At 46.1% G+C, this 22,715-nt stretch overlaps 2 long non-coding RNA genes across 2 annotated transcripts; both read left to right on the top strand.

The window, feature by feature from the left end:
• Positions 1-2,828: 2,828 nt before the first annotated feature.
• On the top strand, positions 2,829-7,353 carry LOC121852637. The gene is made up of 4 exons (XR_006086206.1): positions 2,829-2,892; positions 4,279-4,365; positions 5,970-6,056; positions 7,194-7,353. It is a non-coding gene; the product is annotated as an uncharacterized LOC121852637 (long non-coding RNA).
• A 10,531-nt stretch (positions 7,354-17,884) lies between these two features.
• Positions 17,885-21,555, top strand: LOC121852638. Its single transcript, XR_006086207.1, has 3 exons — positions 17,885-17,911; positions 21,110-21,277; positions 21,444-21,555. It is a non-coding gene; the product is annotated as an uncharacterized LOC121852638 (long non-coding RNA).
• The last annotated feature ends 1,160 nt before the right edge of the window (positions 21,556-22,715 follow it).

Below are 22,715 nucleotides of genomic sequence, written 5' to 3'. Positions count from 1 at the left end.
TCAAGTAAGGAAATTTGCCTATGGTATCGCCCTCACCAGCCCGGGAATCGAATCCATGTGGTCAAACTTACGAGGCACTCGCTCTAACCACTGAGCTGTAGGACTCGAGGAAAAGTGCGAGTTGCAGGAAAACTGTACAAGTTGTGGAAAATCAGATTGTCTAAATAATCTACACTGCGAACGTATAATTTAATACAGCCAATAAGTGCCCACACAGTGATGGGTTAAGACTATATTTTCCCCGATTCAATGAATGTTGGCCTGTCACCACATGCACATTGAAAGCCAAGCGCTGGTATGGCATTGAATCGCGGGTTTGTTGTGGCTTCTAGTTTTCCCATCAGCATAAATGTGAAGAAGAAATATCTTGTGGAAACAGTTCATGACAATCTCGCTTGTGGTCAGCTTTTGAGGAAGAAAGAAACCAGTAAAAACCTGAATATCTAAAGGTTAGCCTTTACAGCAACAACAAGAAAATTACACTTGTAAGTTGCCTTTCACGTTCAGAGGATGTCACAAGGTACTGGATAATCAGTGTTTCGGACCCGAGCTGAGGGTTGGGATGGTGCAGGTTGGATCAAAAGCAATGTTGAAGAATAGGGTCTTGAGATGGCACATATCAGAACCTGGATGAGTGTAAACTCCTCGCAGCTTAATGTAGTCAATCCAGAAGCCATACTCTGTGGCTCCCATCTATGTTTTCACTTCTGTGGATCTGAAGCCTTCAACCACACTGGGCCCTCCAATGACAAACCAATGCGCAACTTAGGCGTCCGGTTCGAACCCCAGCTGTCCTCCCTTCTTCAAATCCAGTCACTAACAGAGAGACACGCAGACAGATAGGACACACAGACAGACAGAAAGGGAGAAAGACAAACAGTGGCTCCTCTGGCTCCGGTCTGCTTCACATGCCCCGCCCCAAACGCCCTACAATCGGTGGCCGGGCCTTCAGCCTCTCAGCCCCGAGGCTCTGGAACTCTATCCCCCAGTGCCTTCGCCACTTCCTCCCTTTCCTCCTTGAAAGCCGGTCTCAAGACCTTTCTCTTTGACCGTGCCTTCAGCTCCCATCTCGACTCTACCCTCTCCTCGCTCCCTCCATTCTCTCCCCTCACCCTGACCATTTCTCCCCTGCTGGGGTCCTGACCCAACTGTCCAGCGCCTTGGGACATCCTCCGGACGCGAAAGGCGCTCTATAAATGAAATATTGTTGTGAGAAGTCATTGTCAGCCACTTGTAACCAGCTGCAGACAGATGGGCAGACAGACAGATGGACGAACAGACAGACAGACAGTGCTTCTCACCCCTTTTTCGATTGCTGTCTGAAAACCTTCCTCTGACCATCACCACCTCTGAGTCGACTTCACCTCAAAGCTTGAAATCAGCTCCTCCGCCAGCTTCCCCCCTCCTCCCCCCACACCCTCACCCATCTCTGTCACGGCTACTAACACTGCCCTGTTCTCCATTACCCTTATTTCTGCCCTTCCCTCTCATCTGTCATCTCCCAGCTATTGGTCACTCAACAACCCCTCCTCAACCCTCTGCTGGCCAACACGATCAAGCAGTCTCTCTCTCCCGGCTCTGTTCCTCATCCATTAAATTCACCAGTTGTTAATGAACTCCTTCTCATCATCATTATTATTATTATTTTAACGGAAAATTTCCCCATGAATCACCAAACCGCTAATTAACTAACATAGATATTCTGGTTGACTTCTCGGTAAACATCGGGAGGGGGCCAAGCGGATGGATTGAGAGAGAGAGCTCCAGAGTTTCAGGGAATAATGGCTGAAAAGGCACAAGTGATGAGCAGGAGGCCGGAGCCGGTTGAGCGGAGGCATTGCCCGGGTGCTAGATTGGGGAATGAGGAGGTCGGAGAGGTAGGTTAGGGCGGTGGTAGGAAGTAAAATGATTTGAAGACGGGTGTGAGTAATCAACACGCTTCAAGACTCCACAACAAACCAAGCTCCATTTCTATCGGTTCTGCTGGACGTTAAAGATCTCGCAGCACAATTTGAGAAAGAGACGGATATTTCTCTCCCTGATTTCCCGGCTGACAAAATAATCCCCCAGATAACATTGGCCAGTCAGTACATGATTGTTTGCTGGTTGTGTGGAAATTGGCTGCACATTCACCAAATCCCGACAGTCACTGTACAGAAATGCAGGGTTTTGAGCTCCGTTACAGGTTCTGTATCAAATACACGGCTTGTTGTTATTCTTCCCGTTTCTCGGCCCAGGAATATCAGTGGCTCCTGCAGTCATGACCGCCGTGAAATGCAGAGAGAATAGTTACTCCTGTGAGGGTGATGATGAATGTACAAGTCTTTCTCGTGGTCTCCTGGGATCACAGTCACAATCAGCTGATTTCACAAGAAGAGACGAAAGGAGATGGTTTGACTGCCCAGTGACTGGGAGCCGCCCACACACTCACAATGAAACTGAAACCAGTTTGAATCAGGAAGTGCTGAGGGGGAAAATGGCTTCTGGGCTCCAGACTGAGAGCTGGACCGAGGAGATCACTTGCCGGATTTGTCTGGATTTCTTCACTGATCCTGTTATCCTGGACTGTGGCCACAACTTCTGTCGCTCCTTTATGGTGGCTGTACATCTGAATTCTCTTACCTTTGGAAATCACTTTGAGTGAATAACTTTGCTGTAATAATGACAGTCAACTCTGTGCTGTAAAATTCTGTTCTGTGTATCTGAGTTTACAATGAGGTGTCTTAAAAATTACATGTGTACAGCGTCTTTCACGCCCAGTGCCTTGGGACTTCCTCCTGACGTTAAGGGTGCTGTACACATGTAATATTTGTTGTTATTCTTGGTGTCTCAGTGTGAGCTCACTTCTGTCTGTGTTTGATTTCATCAGGAGGAAGCTGCTCGGAAGAAAAGGTTTGAAATGATCTTTACCAAATATCCCAGAAATTAATGCACAAACAAACACAATGTGCGGTTTCACTTCACAATGAAAAACAGCTGTCATCAACCTCTCTCCTAATAAAACCTTCCATGGACCCATCCATCCCTGCTCACTAACTGCCACCTATCTCCAACCTCCCTTTCCTTTACAAGGTCCTTGAAAGAGTTATAACTTCCCAGCTTCACTCCGTCCACACCTGTCTCTCCCGTCATGAACCCCTCAATCGGGTTTCCTGCCCACAGCACAAAACAGCCTTCATCAAGGTGACAAATGGCACTCTGTTCATCTGTGACCAGGACTCCCTCTGTCTTCTCGCCTTCCTGAAACTCTCTGCTCCCTTTGACACTCTATCCTCCTCCAATATCTCTCCTATCATATCAGCCTTCAAAGTTCTTTCCTTGATTGGTTCACATCGTATCTCTTACACCCATTTCCATTTTGCCTCCGCAAATCTCTTCTCCTCACCGTCTCGTGTGGTGTTCCTCGAGGCTCTGTCCTCGGTTCTCTCTTCTTTAACCTGTACATGCCATCTCTTGGTGACATCATTCTCAGCCATTGAGTCAACTTCCACACATGACCCTCAGATTCATCTCCCTCTGCCTCCAACATGAACCCTATGACCACTGCTGCTAGACAGAATGTTTGTCAAATATCAAATCCTGGATAAGTGCCAACTTTCTGCAGGTGAATATCAGCAAGACTGAAGCTCACGCCAGCACCTCCCAACTCAGGCCCTGGCAGCATCAGTACCAATGGACACATATACCACCTCACCAAGCCAGTCCGAATCCCAGGTGTCTTGTTCGATCCTCAACTGTCCTTTATCCCCCACGTCCATGCCATGACCCGCTCTGCCTTCCCACAACTCGGCAACATTGCATGACTCAATCACTGTCTTACCTCTTCATTATATCCAGACTCGATTATGCCAAAGCCATGTTTCTCGGCCTCCCCAACTCTTCCCTCCACAAGTTGCAGATCATCCAGAACTCTGCAGCTCCTATCCTCCATCACTAGGCTCCGTGACCCCAACTGCTCCAGCCTCGCTCGGCTCCGCAAGATCCCCACCCCTCAGTGGATCGAATTCAATATCATTTTTCTCAATTTCAAAGCCTGCCATGGCCTTGCACCTTCTTGCATCTCTATCCAGCAAAGCCCATATCAACCTGTCCACTCCCTGCATTCTGCCGCCTCCTACATATCTATACATTAGCGGCCGGGATTCCCGCCTCCCTGATCCCAACTTTTGGATCCTGCGCCTTGGGACTTCCTTGCCACGTGGAAGCCTACTGTATGTAGATGTCAATGTGTATTGTATTGCTGCAATATATTCACTGTGTTTGTGTCTCTGTATACAGGCAGGAAGAAAATAATCTGGGTGATGGTGGACTGAAGCGACTGAGTGAGGCTCTGCTGAAACCGAAGTTTAAAATACAGGTTCTGGAGTGAGTAACACACTGTGAAATTCAATTACATGGGAAAAAATCACGTCGGTGTCTTACAGTGGCCATAAACACACACAACATGGCCTCTGACAGGTCATAGTCAGGGTTGGTATCTTCTCTTACCACCTCACTCTCACATAAAGATCCCCTCTGTTCACCACAGTACTCAGTACTCACAGACACAGCCCAGATCGAGAGACACTGAAAGGATATCCACACAGGAGTCCTGCCCTCACCATGTGGCCAGTCCTCAGGCCCTACTGACTGTAGCCCCAGAGTGAGAGGCCCTGGGGACAGATAATCTCACGCTTGATACCTACCCAAAAACTCTCCCTTGTCAACCCACAGCACTCCCAGCACGGAGGATCTGGTGTCCATCATTCGGAGGAGTAGACTCCCTGCAGCCACTCGGTGATTGATCATGTTACATACGCACTCACTCTCTCGCCCTGTGATGCTGATGGACTGTGTCGCGGCTCCTCATGGCCTGAACAGTCGCCAATGGCATCAGCTGGTTCCACTGCCCTGTGCTCATACCCAGGTCACTTAACTGTTATACTGGGCTCTGGATACCCGCCGTGGGGAACTCGGGTAAACTGCGCTCTGAGGCTGTAAAGCCTGAGGACTTTCAGGGCAGAGGTAGCTATGGGCTTGGGGGGGTGCTATGTGTTGGGCTGTGAGGGAGAGCTCAGTTACCCCTTTACTGTGTCACACACAAGGAGTGAGGGAGCCCCCAGGAAGCTCTCACTGCTCTGGGCGGCAGTTCGTGGAGGACTGATGCCCTGAGGACAGGACACAGGAAGCCTGTGGCCAAGTGACGTGGGTCGGAGGAGATTTGGCTGTGACTGCATGGAGTGAGTGTTCTGGGGCCTGAGCTGGTGGAACCAGAGTAGGAGAGCAGCCGAGAGGGGGCAGGAGCCAACCCAGGTACACTGGGGTGTGTACAAGGGAGGAAGTGGTGTTTACCAACTTTACCAACCTGTTGGCTCCATCCACTCGGTGTGCACTGGAATGCTCAACTTCCCCCGCCCTCTCCGCTCCACCATCAACTCTTCTGTATTCAGTCTTTCCATCACCACCCTATGGAACTCAATCCTGGAGAACCTCTATCTCTCCTCCTCATTTGCCTCCTTCAATACCTATCTCAACATCTTCCACTTTGACACTGCTTCGGTTATCCTCCTACCCCAATCCCTTGTACACCACCCATCTCTGATCCCAACCCCCAGCTCAGGTGCAAACCCTCATTGCCTTGGTACGTCTTCCTCACATGAAAGGCCCTAAACTTTAGGTTGATGTTGAAGAATCAATTTGATGTTGTTGCCGCAGAGACTGGAACCACTCGAAACTTCGAAATCCGTCCCTGTAAAGCTCTGAGACATGACCCTGCAAGAAATTAATATAAATGTTAGATGCTGTTTCGATCTACCACAACTTAGGAAGGATGCCTGTGTTTGTATCTGCCTGTGTGTGGGCATATGCGGGTGTGCCTGACCCTGGTCCCAGCGCCTTGGGACTTGCACCCCATGTGAAAGGCTCATGTATATAAATATCAATGCGTATTGTGTATTATGTTGTTCCTGTGTTTGTGTCTCCGTGTCCAGGCTGCAGGACCGTAATCTGGGAGATTGCGGAGTGAAGCAACTGTGTGAGGATTTGAGGAAACTGGAGTGCAAAATACCGACGCTATGGTAAGTAACACACTGTGGACTTGGTGTCAGTGATTGGCTCTGTACACAGCTATTATATCCTGAGCAGCTGTGGACAATATTAATTCTAAAAGTTCCTGAAAGCTACAAGGACTGCCTCAGCGGTAGGGTTTTGAGGACAAGTCACTTGGAGCAGAGGTTCTTCCCACTCACTTGCTGCTGACCCTGTGAGACACAGTATTTAGTTTCGTGGGTGTCCTTTCCAGAAAATAGAGGGATATTTCCCTCTCACCGAGGACCTTACACAGCTTTAGCTGATTAAACTGCAGCATCACCTTTAATATTAATAATAATAATAAAAATAATTGAATTTGCTATAGTGATTTTCACGTTTTCTAGACGTCTCAAAGCGCTTCACAGAAAATACTGTAAAGCCAATTGACTGCATTTTTGTGGGCGAAACGCGGCAGCCAATTGTTCACAGCAAAGACCTACAAACTGTCGTGGATTGTGGTGACCAAATTGTTATTTTTTTTTCGGGATTTTTTTCAGGCATGTGGAGTAAGGAAAATTGCCCAAGGTTTCTCCCTGCTGGGATTTAAACTCGGGTCTCTCGCTTGTGAGGCGAGGTATTAATTGCGCACCCCCAGGGCATATTATTAACTATTTGACTGACGTCAACACAAAATGCCAGGGAATGTTTTGCCCATTGAAAAACACATTGATAACTGCTATTACAACACAAGCAGCTTTCTCAGTTCAATATTTTGTTTTTAGTTGTTGGCAACAAATAGCTATATATCGATCGAAATTAAGCATCACAGTGAACCAGACTGAAGGTGCCTACACTCCAACCCCCCACCCACGCTCAACACACACTGTGTGGTCACCGAACCTCGAATTGCATCAACCTACACCCAATCCTGCAATCCTGAATGTGAGTGTCTGTTCCACGTAAAATCGACATTTTAATGCGAAGGTGGAAAAATGTCTGCCCCGGCCCCTTCCTCCTGTCTCAGACAATCCATCCCATCCACAGTCTCTCATGGTAATCAGCGTTGTATTCACTTTGATCCCTTTTATGGCTCCTTGTCTCTCGTCTCCAGGCTGTGTAATAAATAATAATACGCACTGTGTTTACACTGATCCCTTTTATGTTTCTTTGTCTGTGATCGTCAGGGTGAGGGACATAGATCTGACAACTGATAGCACGGAGGAAATGTCCTGCGATCTCAGAATAAACCAAAAACTGACGGAGCTGAACTTGAATTATAAGAATCTGGGAGTTCGTGGAGTGAAGCGACTGTGTGAGGCTCTGAGGAAACCGAAGTGTAAAATACAGAGACTGGAGTAAGTAACGCACTGTGTCTCCAGAGTGTGAATGACTCCAATATCTCAATGTTTTTGTTGTGACTGTCTGATCAGTGCGGCTGAATATTGTGACAGGAATCGGTGTGACAGTGTGAGGCCACAAGCCATCGTTTACATCAAACTCTCAACATGTATTAACGTGTGTGTGTCTGTGTGTGTGTTTGTGTGTGTGTTTGTGTGTGTGTCTGTCTGTATGTGTGTGTGTCTGTGTGTGTGTGTGTCTCTGTCAATCGCACCCTCGCCCGACCCCTCCACACACTGTTGGTTTGTAGTTGTCTACTATTGTCAGACGAGTGTCTGACACACACTCAAACCTGTTATCGGGCTTCAAACTCTTCAAACCAATCTCCTGACAGTTCCATATCTGACTGGAAATTTGTGTGTATGGAATGGAGGTCATTCTCTCCAGGGCAGTGGGAAGCTTCTGATCGAATGGGAGACTTTTAAGATAAATTGTGGGTGAATCTAAAAGCAGTCTCACTGGGAGCTCAGAGCAGCATTGAACAGTGTGTATTTATTTGTTTGTGTTTTTGCACGCGCGAGTGTGTGTCTTTATGTGTTTGTTTGTGTGTGTATGTCAGTGTGTGTTATCTGGGTGTGTCTGTGTATGTTTCTGTGTGCGTGTGTTTCCGTGGGTGTATATGTTTGCGTTTGTATGCGTGTCTCTGTGTGTGGTTTGTTGCTATATGTTTTTGTGTGTTACTGTGTGTGGGTGTTGCCAGTATGTGCTTTGTGTGTGAGTGTTTGTGTTTGTCCGCGTATCTGTGTGTGTCATTATGTGATTATGTTATGGGTGTATATTTATCTGTGTGTATGTCTGACTATATATGCATGTGAGTTTGTTTGTGTGCATAAGCATGTCTATCTGTGTATGTTTGTTTTTGTCTGCCTGTGCACATGCATGTTTGTGTGTATGTGTGTGTGTGAGCGCGTGTGTGCATGTATGTGTGCGTGAGCATTTGTGTGTGTATGTGTGTCACTCCTGCAAGCTGTCCAGCTCAGACATGCATGATGTTGCTGCTTCCTCCCTTAACCTGAGACACTTAACTGAGATCAATGATTCAATGTGTATTCCCAACTGGCTTTAGCTCCCGGACGCAAATATTTTTTATGGAAAAATCATGTCCCGAGGTAGTTTTTTGTTGGTATCTTTACAGTCAAAACATCTGTACAAAACCCTCACTCAGAATAAAGTCTACACAGATTTAGCCTTGAGTTACCCTGTGTCTGCTCACACACGACATTCTGAACCCTGTAGCTCAGTGGTTAGAGCCCTCGCCTCGCTAGCGAGAGGGCCTGAGGGTGATTCCTGGAAGCGCAAAACCTTTCGGATGTTTCCTTACTCCACTCGTGACTGTTTGCCTCGCAGTCAGTCACAATCCGGTTCTTAATTGCAGTTCGCATTTCCAGGGTTAATATTCCCTTCAAATAAATATTTCGCGAGAGACCGTAAGAGAGACTGAGAGATAGAGGGGGACTGAGAGAAAGAGAGATAGAGAGACAGACAGAGAGATACATAGACAGATAGAGAGACTGAGAGAGAAGAGAAGGGCGAGAGAAATAAAGAGTGATAAATTGACTGAGAGAGAGAGAGAGAGTGGGAGACAAGGGGAGAACAAATTTTATGAGAGAGAGAGACTGAGTTAGAGAGAGAAAGAGGGAAATAAAGAGAATCAGGGAGAGACTGAAAGAAACTAAGTGGGAGACTGAGTGAGAGTGACAGACTGAGAGAAAGACAAAGTGAGAGTGAATAGGGTAGATTAAATATAATATGTAGTGACTGTCTGTTTTGTGGGAGAGACTGAAAGAGAAAGAGGGACAGATAGAGACAGAGAGAGAGACAGAGATAGTGAATGAAAGATATTGATTGACAGAGAGAGACAGAAAGACACAGTTAGACACAAATAGAGAGAGACTGAGAAAGATTGATAGAGAGAGATTGAGGGACAGAGGCTGAAAAAGTGAGAGAGGGAGATTGAGAAAATATGTTTTCAACAGTAGCGAATATGTGTTTTGTGGGGGAAACAGATACAGAGTGATTGAGAGAGAGATAGAAAGAGATTGGGATAAACTGCGTGAGAGACAGAGAAAGAGAGTGAGAGAGAAAGTGACTCAGAGAAACAGAGTGAGATACAGACTGAGTGATGACTTCAGAGAGCCTGAGAGATAGAGCCTGAGACACTGAGAGAGAGAGACCGAGCGAGATAGGGAATGATTGAGAGAGAGAGTGAGAGAGGGAGAGAGAATAAGAGAAAGACTGTGAGAGGGAATATGTTATAACATGGAATAACTGTGTTTTCGGGGAGCTGAAGTGAAAGAAACATGGAGCGAGACTGTGAGACAAAGTGAAAGACATAGTAGGAGACACAGAGAGAGTGAGAGAGAGACGGTGAAAGTGTTATATTATCAAACGTTGTGACTGTTTTGAGGGAGAGACAGAGAGAGTATCAGAGAGAATGAGAGACTGTGATATGTGTGTCGGCGTATGTGCGGGTATGTCTGACCCTGGTCTCAGCGACTTGGGACTTGCTCCCCACGTAAAAGGCTCCTGTATATACTTGTCAATGTGTATTGTGTTGTCACACCATACTCCATGTGTTTCTGTCTCTGTGTCCAGGCTGAGGGGCAATAATCTGGGAGATCGTGGAGTGAAGCGATTGTGTGAGGCTCTGAGGAAGCCGGAGTGTAAAATACAGAGTCTGGAGTAAGTAACACACTGTGTCTCCAGAGTCTGAATGACTCCAATATCTCAGTGTATTTATTGTGACTGTCTGATCAGTGCGGCTGAATATTGTGACAGGAATCGGTGTGACAGTGTGAGGCCACAAGCCATCTTTTATATCAAACCCTCAACATGTGTTAATGTGTGTCTGTCTGTGTCTTTCTGTGTGTGTCTCTGTCTGTGTGTTTGTGTCTGTGTGAGTGTGTGTGTGTGTGCCTTTGTGTCTGTGTGAGTCTGTGTGTGTCTTTGTCTGTGTCTGTTGTTAGAAGCATTTACAACTATTTCCAACAACTTTACCATGATCCGGTTCCAGCTTACCAAATGGATGAGTTCAGTCACTTTATTTAGGTCAACAAAAAAGGTAATACACAAATAAATGAAACAATAAAATAATCCACAAGACACAAAACGGTACCGACCAGTACAGCCCTGGTCGTGTCTCGCACTGCTCCGCTACCGTTCCCGAGAGATATCTCGCACACCTTTGTTTAAAGACACCTCAATATCTCCAGCCAAAGCTGTCTTTTTTTAAGAAAAACAACTGCTTATATGGTTCTGTCCAAAAAATGTTTCAATTCTCCATTTAACCACATGTTGTTCTCTCCTTATCAGTCCCTTCATCCAGTGTGTAAGTGTGAACAGACTTTCTGTGTCCTTGTAAGTTCTGACCTTATGTTGCCATTGTTTTGGGTTCTGTCTTCAGTTACTGAGCTTTGCCGCCTTTGCACTTCTATTTTATATTCTTAAACCACACTTTAACATTAACCCAAGAGAACACTGTGTGAGTGTGTATATATCGTTTGTGTGTGTGTCACTGCATGTGTTTGTGTTTGTGTCTGTGTGTGTGTCTTTGTGTGAATGCGTCCATTTGTGTGTCTTTGTGTGTGTGTATCTGTATGTATGTGGGCGTGTTTTTTTGGTGTGCTTCTCTTTTTTCCTGTGTCAGTGCGTGTGTTCTTGAATGTGTCTGTGTATGACTCCAAGTATTTCTTTGTGTCTGTGCGTGTGTGTTTCTGTGTATGTGTGTTTCTGTGGGATTTTTTTTGTGTGCGCCTCATGTGTGTGTTTTTGAGTGTGCCTGTGTGTGTGTCTCTATGTATTTCAATGTGTGTCTGTGTGTGTGTGTGTGTGTTCCTGTGGTTTTATTTTTGTGTGTGTGCCCTTGTGTGTGCTTCTCCTTCATATCCGCGCTACAACGGGCACTGCATTCCACCACCTCCGGAACATCGCCAGACAACGGCAGTACCTCACCCCTCACGTTGCTGAAACTCTGGTCCACGCCTTTATCACCTCAAGGCTGGAATACGGGAACTCTCTCCTCGCCGGTCTTCTGACCTACAATCCTCCTACTTACCTGCCCCGAACCTCCATTCCTCTGGCTCCGGTCTGCTACACCTCCCCCGCCCTACCCGCCCTACCATCGGTGGCCGGACCTTCAGACTCTCAGCCCCGAGGCTCTGGAACTCTATCCCCAGTGCCTTCGCCGCTTCCTCCATTTCCTCCTTCAAGGCCGGTCTCAAGACCTTTCTGTTTGACCGTGGCTTCAGCTCCACTCTCGACTGTCTAACCCCTCCACGCTCCCTCCCTTCCCTCCCCTCACCCTGACCATTTCCCCCAATGCTCGGATCCCGACCCAACTGTCCAGCGCCTTGGGACGTCCTCCCAACGTGAAAGTCGCTCTATAAATGAAATCTTGTTGTTGTTTGTGTGTATGCTAATGTATATGTGTCTCTTTGTGTTTGTATGCGCGTTTGTGAGAATTTGTGTGTGTGTGTGTCAGCGCCTTGAGACGCCCGACGTGAAAGGCGATATACATATGTAATGTTGTTGTTATTGTGTGTGTTGTGTATGTTCCTGTGAGCGTGTGCGATTGTGTTTGTGTGTGTGTTTCCAACTCTTCCCTTCATAGCTGCAGCTCATCCGAATCTCTGCAGCTCGTGTACTCTCACTCACCAGGCTCCCCGACCCCATCACTGCCACCCTCGCCCAACACTATCACTCCCTCCCTCGCCGGACATCATCACCCCCACACTCACTCTACCCCATCAGTCCCCCCTCACCCGACCCTATCACTCCCAACCTCGCCCAACCCCATCACTCCCACCCTCACCCGACCCCATCACTCGCACCCTCGCCTGAACCCATCACTCACAATCTCGCCCGACCCCATCATTCCGAGCCACGCCCGACCCCATCACTCCTACCTTCGTTCTACATCATCACTCCCACCCTCGCCCGACATCATTGGCTCCACATCCCCCAGAGGATCGAGTTCAAGATCTCCGTCCTCACTTTTAAGGCCATCCATAGTCTCGCACCCTCCTCCCCTCTCTGACCTACTGGCTCCCTACCACCCTGCCCGCTCCCTCCGTCCAGCGGGCTCCGGGCTGTTCCATTTCTCCCGCCCGACCCGACCTCTCATCGGTGACTGGACTTTCAGCCTCACTGCCCCACACTCTGGAACTCCATCCCACGTTCCCTTCCCCTCCCTTCCTCCCTTGCCTTCTTCAAGGCCGGTCTCAAGAATCTCCTCTTCTGTCATGCCTTTGGTGGCCTTCCCATCTCTCTGCCTTCCCTCAACCCTACTCCACCCCACCACACTTCCCCAGCACTCCGCACAACATTCCCCCCACCCCTCAGCCGACGCCTCTCCCATGCCCGACACCTGACTATTCAACGCTTTAGTACGACCTCCCTACGTGAAACGATCTGTATAAATGTCATGTTGTTGATGTCGTTGTTCATTTGTATGTGTGTGTTAGTCTCTATGTGTGTTTGTGAGTGTGTACTTGTGTTTGTGGGTGAGTATGTGTATATACTCACCCACAAACACAAGTTTATATGTGTGTGTATTTGTGCTTGTGTTTGTGTGGGAGTATTCAGGCGTGTGTGTTTGAGTTTGGGTTTTTCTGTGTGTGCGCATTTGTGTGTGTGTTTGTGTATTTGTTTGACCGTACATGTTTGTGTGTCTATTTGTGTGTTTGCTTGTGTGTGTAAGTGTATCTATTTGTATGTTTTGTGTGTGATTTAGTTTATGTTTGCGTGTGAGCTTGCGTGTTTGTTTTTGCATGTGTGCGTTTGCGTGTGTGTGTGATTTTGTGTGTATGAGTTTGTGCTGTTTTTGTAAATGTTTGTGTGTGTTTGTGTGTGTATATACGTTTGTGTGTTTCTGAGTGTGTATTTGTGTGTGGGTTTGTTTGTATGTTTAGTACGTTTGTGTATCTGTGTTTGTTTGTGTATGTGCTTGTGTGCTTTTTCTGTGTGTCTACTTATGTGTGCTTACGTGTTTGTTTCTGTGTATGCGATTTTGTGTCTTTGTGTGTCTGTGTGCTTTTTGTGTTTGTTTGTGTAACGTTGTGTGTGTCTCTGTGCGTATGTGTTTGCGTGGATAAGTTTCAGTTTGTGTGATTGTATTTTTCTGTGTGCGCATTTGTATGAGTGCGCGTGTGTGTGTTTTTGTGCATGTATGTTTGTTTGTGTTTATATTTGTGTGTGTCTGTGCTTGTTTGTGTGCATGTGTTTGTATTCGTATTTCTGTGTGTGCGTTTCTCTGTGTGTCTGTGTGTATCTGTGGGTCATGTGTTTGTTTGTTGGTGTGTGTATGTGTATTCATGTGTGTATTTGTGTGTGATTTTGTTTGTTTGTGTGTGCTTGTGTGTGTGTTTGCGTGAGTTGATTTGCGTGTATGTGTATTAATCTGGGTCATGTGTTTGTTTGCGTGTGCACATGTGTATTTATGTATGTGTGCTTCTTAGTGTGTGTCTGTCTGTGTGTGATTGTGTGTATGTCTGTGTGTGTATTTGTCTGTGTGTCATGTGTTTGTTTGTGCGTGTGTATATACGTTTATGCATGTGTGTTTGTGTGTGATTTTGTTTCTGTTTGTGTGCTTGTGTGAGTGTTTGCGCGTGTATGTTTTCGTGTGTGTCTCTGTGTGTGATTTTATGCAAAAGAGTTTGTAAGTGTTTTGTGAGTGTTTGTGCGGTTCTGTGTGTGTTTTTTGTGTTTGTGTGTGTGTATACTTGCGTGTGTTTGGTTGTGTGTTTACGTAGATTTATGTTTGTGTTTGTATGTGATTTTGAGGCTCTGTGTTTGTTTGTGTGTTTTTTATTGTGTGTCTGTGTGTCTTCATGTGATTCTGTGTGTGTTAGTATGTTTTTGTGTGCACGTAAGTGCATGTTTGTCCGTCTGTTTGTGTGTTTGTGTGTGTATTTATTTATGTTTGTGTGTGCTTGTGTGTTTTTTTCTGTGTGCGCGTTTACGTGTGTTTTGTGTGTGTGTGTGCATTTGTGTGTGCGTGTTCGTGTGACCGTTTGTGTCTGTGTGTTTGTTTGTGTGTGTTGCTGTGTGTATGTTTGCATACGTATGTGTCTGCGTGGGTGAGTTTTTGTGTGATAATTGTGTGTGTTTCTGTGTGTGCGGGTTTGTGCGAGTTTGTTTGCTAGTACGCATGTGTGTGTGTATGTGTATTTCTGTGTGTTTGTTTCTGTGTGTATGTATGTATTTCTGTGTGTGTCTGTGTGCGTTTTTGTGTGTGATTGTATGTGTGCGTTTGTGCGTGTGCTTGTGGGTATTCGTGTGTATGCTTGTGCATGTGTTCGTATGTGCATATGTGTATGTTTGTTTCTGTGTATGCATGTGTATCTGTAAGTACTTGTGTATGTGTATGTGTGTATGTATGTACGTACATGTGTATGTATATGTGCGTGTGTTTGTTTTTGTATGCGTGTCGGTATGCGTTGTGTGTGTGTCTGTGCACTACTGCAAACTGTCCGGCTCAGCCATGCATGATGTTGGGGATCCCTCTCTCATCCTGAGACGTTTAACTCACTCAGATCAATGATTCCATCCATATTCCCAAACGACTTTAGCTCCCGGACGGATTTGTTTTGTGCAGAAATCATGTCCTGAGGTAATGTTTTGTTGGTAGCTTTGCAGCCAAAACGTCTGTGCAAAAATCTCCCACAGAATAAAGTCTCCACGGCTTCAGCCCTGAGTTAACCTGTGTCTGCTGACACACTGCAGTCTGAGCCCTGTAGCTCAGTGGTTATAGCCCTCGCCTCGCTAGCGAAAGGGCCTGGGGGTGATTCCTGACAGAGCAAAACCTTATGGATGTTTGCTTACTCCACTCGTATCTGTTTGCCTCACAGTCAGTCACAATCCGGTTCTTACACAATTTGCAGATCGCGTCCATAATCCTTGAGACTATGAGATATAGGTGGCCTGAGAGAGATGGACGGAAAGATACAGAGATGGAAAAAGAGAGTGGGAAAGAAGAGGGCCTGAGTGAGAGAAAGACAGAGTGATAGACAGATATAAAGAGACTGAGAGACTATGGGAGAAGAAATATAACGTGTGAGAGGGTTTTTTGTGAGAGGGATTAAGCGACAGAAAGAAAAAGAGAGAATGAGAGAGACTGAGTGAGAGACAGATAGAGTGAGAGACGAAGACAGCGAATGATAGACACTGAAACGTTGAGAGTGAGACTGAGATAGAGACTGAGTTAGGGAGAGAAAGAGGGAGGGAAAGAGAATCAGAGAGAGACTGAGAGAAAGAAAGTAAGAGGGAGTCTGAGAGAGAGAGAGAGAGAGAGAGACTGAGAGAAAGACAGACAGAGTGAGAGAGATGAAATGAGATGGATGAAATATAACATGTCGTGACTGTGTATTTTGTGGGAGAGACTAAGAGATAGAGACTGAGAGGGAAAGAGAGACAGACAGAGACACAGAGAGAGACTGAGGCAAAATATATTATAACGAATAGTGACTGTGTCTTGTTGGAGAGCCAGAGCAAGTGACTGTGAGACAGAAAGAGAAACTGGTTGAGAAACTGACAGAAAGAGAGAGAGAGAGTGAGAGTCAGAGAGAAAGACAGAGACAGAGCGAGTAACTGAATGAGGGAAAGAATAGAGCGCGAGATACAGAAAGAGAATGAGAGAAAAAAAACGTAGAGAAAGAGAGACTGTGAGAGATATTACAAAGTGTAGTGACACTGCGTTTTGTGGGTGACAGAGACTGTTACTGCGAGAGTGAGAATGAGACGGAGAGAGAAGAGAGAGAAACAGAGAGAGAGTCAGTGAGAGAGACTGACAAAGATAGAGAAAGAGAGAAAAAGAGGGGCCAAAAGAAAGGAGGAGGGAGAAGTGAGTCACTGATAGAGACTGAGAGATAAGGAGAGAGAGTGAACTGAAAGACAGAGAGAGGGAGAGAGTGACTAAGAGAGCCAGTGACTGAGAGAGAGACTGTGAGAGAGACTGGTAAAGGGAGACTGAGAGAGACAAACTGAGTGAGTGAATGAGAGAGAGAGTGTGTGGCTGTGAGAGAGGGAGAGAAACAAACAGAGAGAGAATGAGAGAAAAAGTGACTGAGAGGGACACTGAGAGACCTCGATAGAGAAAGATAGTCTGAGACAGAGACTGAGAGACAGGGATAGAGTGAGACAGAGACTGAGACACACAGACACACACAGAGAGACAGAGAGTGAGAGAGAGAAAAAGAGAGAGAGAGAGAGACTGCGAAAGAGAGAGAGACTGAGAGACAGAGATAGAGAGAGAGAATCTGAGAGACAAACAGAGAGAGAGACTGAGAACGAGAGACAGACTAAGCGAGATAGACTGAGCGATAGAGGCTGAGAGACTGAGAGAGAGAGATACTGAGGCAGAGGCAGAGGGAGAGACGATGAAAGAGAGAGACCCAGAGAGACAGAGAAAGAGACTGAAGGGCGAGAATGAGAGAGTGAGAGACTGAGGGTGAGAGAGACTGTGAAGGAGAGACCGAGAGAGAGGGGAAGGGAGAGACATAGACTTGCGCGTCTGAGAGAGATATTGAGGGAGAGAAAGAGAGAGAGACTGAAAGAGTGAGTGAGACAGAAACAGAGAGAATACAATATAATGTGTTGTGACTGTATGTTTTGTAAGAGAGACAGAGGCAGTGACTGAAAGAGATTGACTGACAGAGAGAGAGAGAGAGAGAGAGAGATTGAGAGAGGGACAGAAAGAGACACTGATAGACATATATATACATATATAGACAGAGAGAGAGAGAATCAGAGAGAGCGAAAGAGATGAAGAGAATATATATTAAAGGGTAGCGAATGTGTGTGTTGTGGGAGAAACAGAGAAAGAGTGACTGAGAGAGAGAGAAATTGGGAGAAACTGCGGGAGAATCAATGAAAGAGACTGAGAGAGAGACTGAGAGAGGAAGTGACTCCGAAACAGGGTGAGAGAGAGACTGAAGAACAGAGAGAGAGACTGAGACAGTGAGACAGAGAGAGAGAGAGAGAGACTGAGCAAGAGAGGAAATGATGGTGTTTGAAAGAGGGAGACAGACTGAGAGAAACAGAGACACTGTGAGAGAATAAGCGATAACATGTAGTAACTGTTTCGTGGGAGAGGCAGAGAAAGAAATATATATATAGAGAGAGACTGAGACAAAGTGAAAGACATAGAGAAAGACAGACAGAGAGTGGAAGAAAGAGACAGAAAGACGGTGAAAGAGAGTATATTATCAAAAGTAGTGACTGTTTTGAGGGAGAGACAGAAAGAGAATCAGAGAGACAGACTGTGATGTGTGATGCACATGTGTGTGTGTGTGTCTCACCCTGATGTCAGCGCCTTGGGACTTGCTCCCCACGTGAAAGGCTCCAGTGTATACATGTCAATATGTATTGTGTTGTTACACCATATTCCTTGTGTTCTCTGTCTCTGTGTCTCTGTGTCCAGCCTGGAGAGCAATAATCTGGGAGATTGTGGAGTGAAGCGACTGTGTGAGGCTCTGAGGAACCCGGAGTGTAAAATACAGAGACTGTGGTAAGTAACACACTGTGTCTCCAGAGTCTGAATGACTCCAATATCTCAATGTGCTTATTGTGACTGTCTGATCAGTGCGGCTGAATATTGTGACAGGAATCGGTGTGACAGTGTGAGGCCACAAACCATCGTTTACATCAAACTCTCAATGTGTGTGTGTGGGTGTGTCCTTTGCTACTATCTACAACGACTTTAGAATGACCCGGTTCCAGTTTACCAATTGGTTGAGCTTAGTCACTTTATTCAGGACAGAACAGCAGGAAATACACAAATAAATGAAACAATAAAATAATACACAAGACACAAAACGGTACCGACTGGAGTTCTGTCACAGCACTGGTCGTGTCTCTCACTGCTCCTCTACCGTTCCCGAGAGAGATGTTACACACCTTTGTTTAAAGACAACTGAATAACTCCAGACAAAACTGTCTTTTTTTAAGAAAAACAACTCCTTATATGGTTATATTCGTGATATGTTTCAATTTTAATTCTCCCTTTAACCACAAGGACTTTCCGTGTCCTTGTGAGTTCTGACCTTATATTGCCATTGTTTTGGGTTCTGCCTTCAGTTACTGAGCTTTGCCGCATTTGCACTTCTATTTTAGATTCTTGAACCGCACTTTAACATTAACCCAAGACAACACTGTTTGTATGTATGTCTGTGTGTGTGTGTGTGTCAGTGCATGCGTATTTGTGTGTTTGTGTATGTATTTGTGTGTTTGTGTATCAATGCATATGCTTTTGTGTGTGTGTGTATGCGTTTGCCTGTGTATGTGGGTCTGAGTGCTTTTGTGAGTGCTTTCGTAAGTGTGCGTGTGTGTGTTTGTCTGTGTGAGCGATTGTTTGTGTGTGTGTTTGTCTTTGTTTCTGTGTTTGTGTTTGTGCGTGTACTTTTGAGCATATCTACATATATATGTTGTGTGTCTCGATGTGTTAAGATGAGTGTCTCTGTCTGTGTGTGTTTGTTTCTGCGGGGTTTTTTGTGTCTCAGTTTGTATTTGTGTTCGACTGTGTTTGCTTGTGTGACTTATGCTTGTGAGTGTATGTGTGTGTGTGTCAGAGCCTTGGGACGTCCGACATGAAAGGCGATATACAACTGTAATCTTGTTGTTGTGTGCGTTTGTGTATGTTCCTGTGAGTGTGTGCGATTCTGTGTGTGTTTGTGTGTGTTACTGTGAGTGTGTGCGATTGTGTGTGTGTATCCCAGAGGATCGAGTTCAAGATCGTCGTCCTCACCTTTAAGGCCATCCATGGCCTCGCCCCCTCCTCCCCTCTCTGACCTGCTGACTCCCTACCAACCTGCCCGCTCCCTCCGTCCAGTGGGCTCCGGGCTGCTCCATGTCTCCCGCCCGACCCGCCCTCCCATCGGTGTCCGGGCTTTCAGCCTCTCTGCCCCCACACACTGGGACTCCATCCCACGGTCCCTTCCCCTCACTTCCTCTCTTGTCTCCTTCAAGGTCGGTCTCAAGACCCTTCTCTTCGATCGTGCTTTGATCTCCCTCCCACCTCTCTGCCTTCCCTCACTCCTACCCCACCCCTCGCCACCCCCCCCCACCCCTCCCCCATGCTCAGGCCCCGACACCTGACTGTTTAGCTCTTTGGGACGTCCTGCCGACGTGAAAGGCGCTCTGTAAATCCAATTTTATTGATGTTATTGGGTATTTGCGTGTGAGTGTTTCTGTGCGTGTGTGAGTGTGTGTGCGTGTCTGCGGGTATGTGCGTGGTTGTGTCTGTGTGCTTGCACGTTTGTGTGTTTGGTTGCGTGTATGTGTATTTATGTTTGTGTGTTTTTCTGTGTGTGCTTGTCTGTGTGTATTCGCGTATGTTTCTTTGTGTGAATCTATGTATGTGTACTTATGTGTTAGTATTTGATTTTGTGTTTCTTTGTTTGTTTGTGTGTTTTTAAGTGTGTGTCTGTTTGTCTTTATGTTTCTATGTGTGTGTGTGATTGTGTGTTGTGTTTTTGTGTGTGCGTATTTGTGAGTTTGTTTTTGTGCGTCTTTGTGTGTTTCTGTGTCTATTTGTGCGTGTATTTTCGCGTGTATGATTATGTATGTTTGTGTATGTCTGTGTATGTGTATTTGTGTGTGTACTTGCGTGCTTTTTTCTGTGTGCCTGTGTGTGTTTATGTGTATGTTTGCGTGTGTTTGTGTATGTGTCCGTTTGTCTGTGTTTCTGTGAGTGTGTGTTTGTTTTTGTGTGTTTCTCTCTGTATGTGTGTGTATCTCTGTGTGTGTCTGTATTTTTCTGTTCGACATGTGTTTCTTTGTGTGTGTATGTGTGTGTGTGCTTGCATGAGTGTGTCTGTGTGTGTCTGTGTTGTCTGTGGGTCATGTGTTTGTGTGTGTGTATGTATGTATTTATGTGTGTGTGTTTGTGTGCATTTTGTTTATGTTTGTATGTGTGCTTGTGTGAGTGATTGTGCTTATGTTTGCGTTTGAGTGTGTGTGTTGGCGTATGTTTGATTTTGTGTGTATGAGGTTTTGAGTGCTTTTGTGAGTGTTTGTATGTTTCTGTGTGTGCGTGTGAGTTTGTGTGTGTGTGTATGTTTGTGCGTGTTTGTGTTTATCTATGTATGTCTATTTATATGTGTGTGTTTGTTTGTACATGATGTGCTTCTGTTTGTGTCTATGTATTTGAGTGTATCTTTATGTGCGTTTGTATGTTTGTGGGTGTTTGTGTGTGCGTGTTTGTCAGTCTGTTTTCGTGTACGTTTGTTTCTATGTGTGTGTATTTGTGTGTGCTTGTGTTTGTGTGCATATGTGTTTGCGTTTGTGTGAATGATTGATTGTTTGTGTGTGTGTTTGTGTTTGCTTGTGTGAGTTTCTGTGTGTGTGTTTGCGTACGTATGTGTTTGCGTGGGTGAGTTTTTGGGTGTGATTGTGTATGTTTCTGTGTGAGCGCGTTTGTGTGAGATTGTTTGTGTCTTTGTTTGTCTGCGTGAGTGAGAATGTGTATTTATGTGTGTATATGTGTGTCTGTGCGTCACTCTGTTCATGTGACTCTGTTTGTGTGTGTTTGTGTGTATTTTTCTGTGGGTCATGTGTTTGAGTGTATTTGCGTGTGTGAGAGGAAGTGTGTATCTGCGGCGATGCTTTTGTGTGTGTTGGTGTGTGTGTTTTGTGTGTATGAACTCCTGCAACCTGTCCGCCATCAAACAAACAATCCCTGTGATGTCTCTGTGTCTCTGATCTCCAGTTTGGACAGCAATAGACTGACCGATGGCTGCACTGATGATCTGGTCTCCGCTCTCAGTACAAACCGCTCACTGAGGTTCCTGAACCTGAGGTCTAACTCCTTCACAGACGGCTCTGTCCCCGCTCTCCGCCGCCTCATACAGACCTGCACCAGTCTGGAGAGGATCTGGTGAGTGTTTGTGTCAGTGTTTAATGTGATAAACACACAGAGAAAGGGCTGTGTATCAGAATGGGAACAGTTTGAAGGGATTTATTTATGTATTAAACTGCGACACGAACAGTTTACAGTTTGTACCATTATCCCATGGGTTTATTTCCTGTTTAATGTGTTTCAGGCTGTGGGGGAATGAGTTCAGTTCAGAAGGAGCGAAACAGCTGCGGTCACTGCGGGGAATCAGAGCTGAGCTGTCAGTGTTAGTGTGACACTGACTGAGGCAGTGACTGTCCACACAGTCTGTGTAATATGGAATATATTCTGGACACTGTAGTGACTGATTATTAAAGATGTTGATCCTGATTCCTCTCCCATCTCTGCTCTGGGGACCGTTATTGACACACACCGCCTACGGCCGTGCGGGCGGCTGGAGAGCCCCGACCCTCAGTCACTGCTAAACTGCTGTAAGCGACCACAACTGATGCATTTTCTCCAACAGTCTCTCTCTCTCTCTCTCTCTCTCCCACACACACACTCTGTCAATCTCTTTCAGTTTATATATCTCCATCTCTCTATTTCAGTCTCTCTCTTTCATTGTCTCTCTTCGTCTCCGTCACACTCTCTATCTCTCTCTGGGCCTCAGCCATCAGTGATTGAGTGTGAGATAGTGAGAGAGAGAAGTCAGTGTGTGTATCTGAGAGAGAGAGATAGGGAGCAGTCAGTGTGGTTGCGGTAGAGGGAGTGAGAAGTCAATGTGTGTGTGTGTGTGTCAGAGAGAACAGTTATTGTGTGTGAGCGAGAATGAGAGCAGTGAGTGTGTGTGAGAGAGAGCAGTCAGTGTGTGTGTGAGAGCAGTCAGTGTGTCTGTGTGAGAGCAGTCAGTGTGTGTGTGTCAGAGAGAGCAGTCAGTGTGTGTGTGTGTCAGAGAGAACAGTCAGTGTGTGTGTGAGAGAGAGAATTCAGCGTGTGTGTGTGTGACAAAACAGAGCAGTCAGTGTGTGTGAGTGTGTGAGAGCAGTCAGTGTGTGTGTGAGAGAGAGCAGTCAGTGTGTGTGTGTGAGAGCAGTCAGTGTGTGTGTGAGAGAGAGCAGTGTGTGTGTGTGTGAGAGAGAGAGCAGTCAGAGTGTGTGTGTGTGAGAGCAGTCAGTGTGTGTGTGTGTGTGTGTGAGAGCAGTCAGTGTGTGTGTGTGTGAGAGAGCAGTCAGTGTGTGTGTGTGAGAGAGAGAAGTCAGCGTGTGTGTGTGTGTGTGTGACAAAACAGAGCAGTCAGTGTGTGTGAGTGTGTGAGAGAGAGCAGTCAGTGAGTGTGTGTGTGTGAGAGAGAGAGCAGTCAGAGTGTGTGTTTTAGATCAGACACTGTGTGTGTGTGAGCAGTTAGTCGGTGTGTGTGTGTGTGAGAGAGAGAGCAGTCAGTGTGTGTGTGTGAGAGAGAGCAGTCAGTGTGTGTGTGTGA

Source organism: Callorhinchus milii, unplaced genomic scaffold, assembly GCF_018977255.1.
Source record: "Callorhinchus milii isolate IMCB2004 unplaced genomic scaffold, IMCB_Cmil_1.0 Scaffold1016, whole genome shotgun sequence".
Taxonomy (NCBI): domain Eukaryota; kingdom Metazoa; phylum Chordata; class Chondrichthyes; order Chimaeriformes; family Callorhinchidae; genus Callorhinchus; species Callorhinchus milii.
Note: the sequence above shows the minus strand (reverse complement) of the source record. Positions and strands in the feature narration are given on the sequence as shown.